The sequence below is a fragment of the Solea senegalensis genome, linkage group LG2 (assembly GCF_019176455.1).
Source record: "Solea senegalensis isolate Sse05_10M linkage group LG2, IFAPA_SoseM_1, whole genome shotgun sequence".
Classification (NCBI taxonomy): domain Eukaryota; kingdom Metazoa; phylum Chordata; class Actinopteri; order Pleuronectiformes; family Soleidae; genus Solea; species Solea senegalensis.
Window position 1 is genome coordinate 31,317,676 of NC_058022.1, and position 6,114 is coordinate 31,323,789.

Sequence of the window (6,114 nt, forward strand, 5' to 3'; positions counted from 1 at the left end):
GGAGGGGAAAAACAAAAAAAAAAACACCAAGTAGCAGGATGCAATTAGCAATGATGTCAATATGTCAACGTGGTTAAGATCAGGATCACTGGGATGTAACTACTGGAAGGAACGCACGCTGCACGCCGTCCTCCGCTCCTGAGCGGCTCCTCCGTGTGATACAGCGAGTGAGCAGGAAAGGGTCGCTCACAATGGGCCTGCTGACAAGCCTTTTTTATGACATTCATCAAAGCCATCTGCCATTTTCCGCTCAATTAATTTGTTATGGGAAGTGGGATCAATTAAGTGCGCACCGTAATGGCTTTATATCCTTGTTTCCCTTTTATAGCCCAATATTTTCTGTGCTCCACTCTGGCATGAAAAGGCGAAATCGATATCCCCGGCTATTTTCCCCTTCTGTGGACTAATTTGTTTTTTGCCACTCTCTTCCTGGCATGATAAACTGGCGGTAATGAGGGGTTAGGGTGAGGCGACAGACTCAACATAAACCTGCACTCCACGAAATGAGCACACTGGGCCCAAAGAATCTCATAACCCATTCCCCATTGGTCAAAAACCTGTTTAATCCTGGGTTTAAACAGGTTTTTTCACCAGTGGGGATGCGTTTAATCAGCATTCACTCCTGTGGGTCAGATGACTCTGCAATGCACACAGGTTTTTATCGGTTTTGGCTCCAGCTTTAGTGAGAATGTGAGAAAGGCCCAGGTGAACTCACTTCCTCTTCAACTGCTTAATTTTTGGCAGCACAAATCAAATCAAATTGATGCAAATTCTCTAAGACATTTATTTATTTATTTTATTTTATTTTATTTAGAACATTCCCCTTCATTTGTCAGTGGCTTCAAATCATTTACTCAAGCTTGTGTTTGAACGAGGAATTAAAAGTAAAAGGTACAAATTAGTAACAACTGTCGCATGACAGTAAATAAGTCTTGAAGTATCGCGCATCAGTAAATTAAAGGAGGACGTTTAGAAAATCATGTGACTGAAACGTCCCTCCTGCAGAAATGCTGGATCTTCTTCCGAATCATTTGAGAATGAGAAAAACATATTGTCTGTCAATGCGATCCTCCTCCTGCACTTTTGCCTGTCTCTGTGTAGTTTCCGTCCTTTTCTCCTTCTCGTTATTTGTCTGTTTGTTTTCTCCCCCGTCAGTATGCCTAGGGCCTGTTGCACGAAGGTAGAATTAAGATATCCAGGATATCTGACAAAAAGATGGCCTTATCCTGTGCTACTAAGTTCGTCCCGGCTTAGTCCGTTGCACGAACACCAAACCAGGATGAGAAGTCCTGAAGTTTAAAGTAGACCGTAAAGGTCCATCGCAGATTTACTGATAATGGAAACATATGAAGAGATGTAGGTAAAAAAGATGATACAGTCACTTTTAATGAGATCAGAGGTCAAAAGGTCGGAGCGACTGAATGCAGTAACCCAATGTTATGTCTGGAAGGCGGAACCAGTTTTTGATTGACAACGTTGGAGACTTTTCTGCCTCAGTCCTGTGTGGATTTTGCGAGTGAAGTGTGTAGACAAATAGCTGGTTGTTGTGTGTTGTTTTTGTTTTACACTGTAAAAAACAACACTATCATAGCATTTCAGTTTTTGAATGCATATATGGGCATGTTCCCCTGTTTCAAAGACCGTCAGTTGATCCAGATCCAGAGAGTCGCTTGATCCAGTGGCTCAAAATGCAATCATTTTGTTGATGTTTTCCTCTTCCTCCAACTTGTATTATTTTTAACTGGAATGGAGTTAATCGCCCCCCCCTTTTTCTTTTTTTTTTTAGGTAAAATCACCTGGGTTGAAAACAATCACTAACTTTAGAATAAAAGAGGTCTCAGAAAACCCCTGACTATAATCCCGCAAGCTCTCATTTGGATGTCAGGAGTGGCGTCGTTCTCCGCACTTAACTAAAGACCAAGCAGTATCAACAGGGATTGACCTTCGGCCTGTTATCATCCAACACGCCGCTCGCACGGAGAGACAGTGAGTGGCTTAAGCAAGGGTGGGGACAGTGATGATAAAGACAATGGGCGGCTTACGCGGGACAGTTACTCTGACAGTGACGGGTGGAGGAGGTTCGGCCTCGCAGGGCCATTAGTACGAGTGTCACGAGCCGCCAGTGCGCTCGCCTCACTCACCTCGACCCCTGCGATGTATTGATCTCTTCCCCATTAAGCCTCGCGATGGGCTTGATGATATGATGAAGGAATGGGGGCGGGAGGGACGGAGGGAGGAGCGTTGTGGGTGTGTTTGTGTGCATGTGTATGACTTCAGAGCAGGTTGAGGGGCCTCAGCCATTGGAGCAAACACTGTTGCCATTGCCTTATTGATTTTGACATCATCTGCTCGGGATGCGCCTTAGAGGCTTGGTCTTAAACCAAGGTGACCAAAATGTCACCTTGTTTGTGTCAGCAGGCTTCCAGGGCCATCAAGGTGCCAGCTGTGCTTCTCCGAGCTTAACACTGGCTGCGGCTGGGTCAAAGACGAGAAAGTTTCTTATTCAAAGCTGCAGTGTGTCACTTTTCTTTTTCTTTTCAATGTTATTATCCCCTGTGTGGCCTTCATGTCATGCAATACTATCAGACGGCAGGGGGACAAAAAGCATTTATTCAGTTTGTCCATGGTGACCTCGCTAGAACGAGACCCATGCCCAAAATACGTATAATTGTAAGGCGATTTTACACTGAAACGATCCTACTAAAGCCACCCAAAAGTTACATACAAAGTGTGTTAGAACAAGTTTTTCTTTTCACCGCTGCAGGTTTGCCTCCCACCGAGGAGGTCACAGTCTCCCATTGTTTTCAAAAGTGAATTAAAGCAGTCGCTGCCGCACTGGCACACATGATTCATCACTTGGATGGATGATGACCCTTTTAATTTTACCAAGCACAGCGATGCAGATCCGTAATGTCGCAATCATTCCGTTGGTATTGAAAGTGGCTGCATTCTACCAGAACTAGAAAGTGGGGAAATCAATGCGCAGTCTGCACCTAAATTTGCCTGCCACTCTGCCTTATGTTGTTGGTTTTTTTGTTTTGACACTTCATTGCAGCCAGAAGAAGTATGAAGCAGTGCACCGTAATAGAAAAAGAAAAGAAAACAGTGCCCATTAATGGATTTTTTTTTGAAAACAATGGGTGGCTGAAAAAACAAACCTGCAGAGGAAAACACAGTAGAGCCAGACAAGCAGAACTGCTGGTGGAATTAGACACTGTACACTGTAGGCATGGAAAAAAAACAAATTACGGTGTGACTTCATCAATAAATCATTATTGCATTGATTTATTGACACATTCGTTTAATTACGCCAAACAAATAAGACCAATTAACAGCCTCTGCATTGCATTTGCGTAATGGGCCACTGGGCCACATTCTGCTGCTCCGCTGTACAACAGAAAACACATTAAATAATGCACTCATTCAGTCAGTGTCCACTTTTCCCACCGCATTGTTTCATTACACAAATAAAAACAATCTAATTTACACGGGAGATTACATTTTGCATTCACTTAAGCTCACAGGCCAATTTATTAGGTACGAAGGACACCAAGATGTTCTTTTTGGACCGTTCTCTGTAAACCCATAACAATCAGTTCAGCCAGTTGGGTCTGAAACAGCGCGGCTGACGAGAGCGTCAGTGATGAGACATTTACATCGGCTGTGAGGTTTTTGACCATAAAAATAACTTCATGTTTGTAAGTACACCTCCATATCTCTTTAACATTCCTACCCCTTCATCTACTTCCTTGAGGTAAGGAGGTGATAGGGGTTCAAAGGTGGCTCGCCCTCTCCTTCGCCAAGCAGAATTTGAATTTTCTAAATACAGGGAATCTCAAAAACCTCGCCAAGACACGTCCAGAAGCAGCTTACTCGCGATATATAAATCCAATCCATAAAATTCCCCTCAATCTGTAATATCTACCTGGTTACACTGGCATTCTTGTGACCTTGTCTTTTTATTTGATTTATTCATTTATTTATTCATTCATCTCTACATTAATCTATCTGCCCTTGACCACTTTATATTGACAGTTATTATTTCACACTTGTAAATTCCTTGTTGTAACGTTTGTTTGTGTCTTGGCGACTCTTTTTTTATTCATCTGGTCTTCGAAAGCCCTTTGTAAACGGTTGTTATTACATTTGTTATATTTTTTGAAGCTGTATCACTACAGAAAAAAACCCACATCACAGAAAACGTTATCCTCCCATGGCCAATTTTCATTTAAACCTTTATTATAGCAGATAAACAGATTAAACAAAAAGTATACAGTCTAGAATCAAGTGGGCAGCAGAGATAAAGGGTCAGACTGCTGGACACCAGCTTCATTCATAATCAGGCAGCCAGCTCTGGCTCCACACAGTGGGCGGGAGGGCGAGCAGGACTTGGCTGCCTGTCAAGACCTGGCGCAGATTAAACCTCCATCGATCCGCCTGTAATTTATGTATCAATTCGACCAAAAATTAAACATTGACCTCGTTCTTCAAAAATCCCCTCCTTTAATCTTGCTGGACGTATAGTGACTGGAATACAAAAGCCAGCGGTCAAATGTGGGGCCTTTTAATTCCCTAAAAAAAAAAGTTCAAACAAGTCGTTGTGTTGAAACAGCAGCTTTTTTTTCTTCCACATTCCACCCCCCCCCTCGCTTCAGAATTCAAACGCGAGACTATTACGCTCTGCTCTTCACAACTGCGGCGTCTCCCCCAAACCCTTAGGACTTCCACTTCTGACAGTAAACAATTCTCTCTGCGGCGGCACAACTTCACTTCCTCTCCCCAACATTCATATTCGTGTCACTCCTCCTGCTCTTCTGATCTTTTCTTTCCTCTCTGGCTATCACTGGGTGCCGTCGTTCTTTCGCTGCTCTTATTTTACTCACGGATGCCAGAACACACCTGCATATACGGTAACTTTCTTATCGCCACATCAAAGCGCCCGTCTCGTCTCTGTGCCCCTCCCCTGCTGGTTACAGATGTGCAAACTTTCTCTGAAAACACGGATCCTGCTGACTGCACAAAGGAGCAGTCGTCACATCATTATGAAGGCTTTTCACTTCCCACCGTCTCTTTCCTTCCCTCTTTCTGCCCCTCTGTTTGGACGGAATAATAAGGTTATCTCGCTCGCGCTCGTGTCAAACAGCCTGTCTCTTCCTCACCTCACTCTTGCTCCCTTGTCATCCTCCTCACCCCATCCTGAACCCTCCCCACGCCCCGGCCCTGTAATTCAATTAAAAGCACATTAGAGCCAAATGAATAGCGGTAGATTTAATTAGCTGCTGACGAAGGTTGGCTGTAAGGCTTGCTGGCAGTCGGGGCGGGTGGATGGGGGCGCAGAGGCCTCGCGGGGGGGGAGAGCGGCGTTCGCCTTTAACCTGCTGATGTCGAGAAGGCGAGGAGCTGTCGAGGTGGTGCCGATTTTGCAACAGTGTGTGAAATGAAGCCATTTCAGGCGGCGGCACGGTAGTGAAACTGCTTTTACAAAGAACACTTCAACAACAACAAAAAAATCTTAATTTACTCTTTGAATTAATGACTGCGAGCCCGACTATCCCCAATAAAGACGTGATAAACTGTAACAACCCGCCAGAGAGTAAGTGCGTTTTGCCGAAACACACTGATGCAGACGCAGAATTCGCCTGTTTCTGTGACAGCGCTTCACATTTTCTCTTCTGTGTGGAAGCATTTCGGAGCGAGGAGGAGCAGAAATGTTTCCTTTGCCTCACTTCACACTGTCTACAGATGAAACGTCTCCGTCTACGCACTTAAACCCGAGATACCAGGAAAGTTTGGATTTATCCGATTAAGGGGATGGATACGTTTCTTTTCACCTTCTCTAACACTGTAAAATAAGGGCATTTTAATTTAATTCACTCTTAAACACTTATAGGATATGTAGATTATGCTGCAGAGGTGGGTTTTTTTTTGCAATAACTCGTCAAAAATGAAACTCATAGATGTGGATCCTTAAACCACAGAAAGGGAAGCAGCAGACTTTTAAGAGGCAGGCTTCAGGCCAACAGCCTTGTTGACGTGTTTTTTAATGAGTGAGGGAGATTTAAAACAACTCGCTGCGCGTTGCAAAACTTTCTGTGCGGCTACAACATTCAGCAC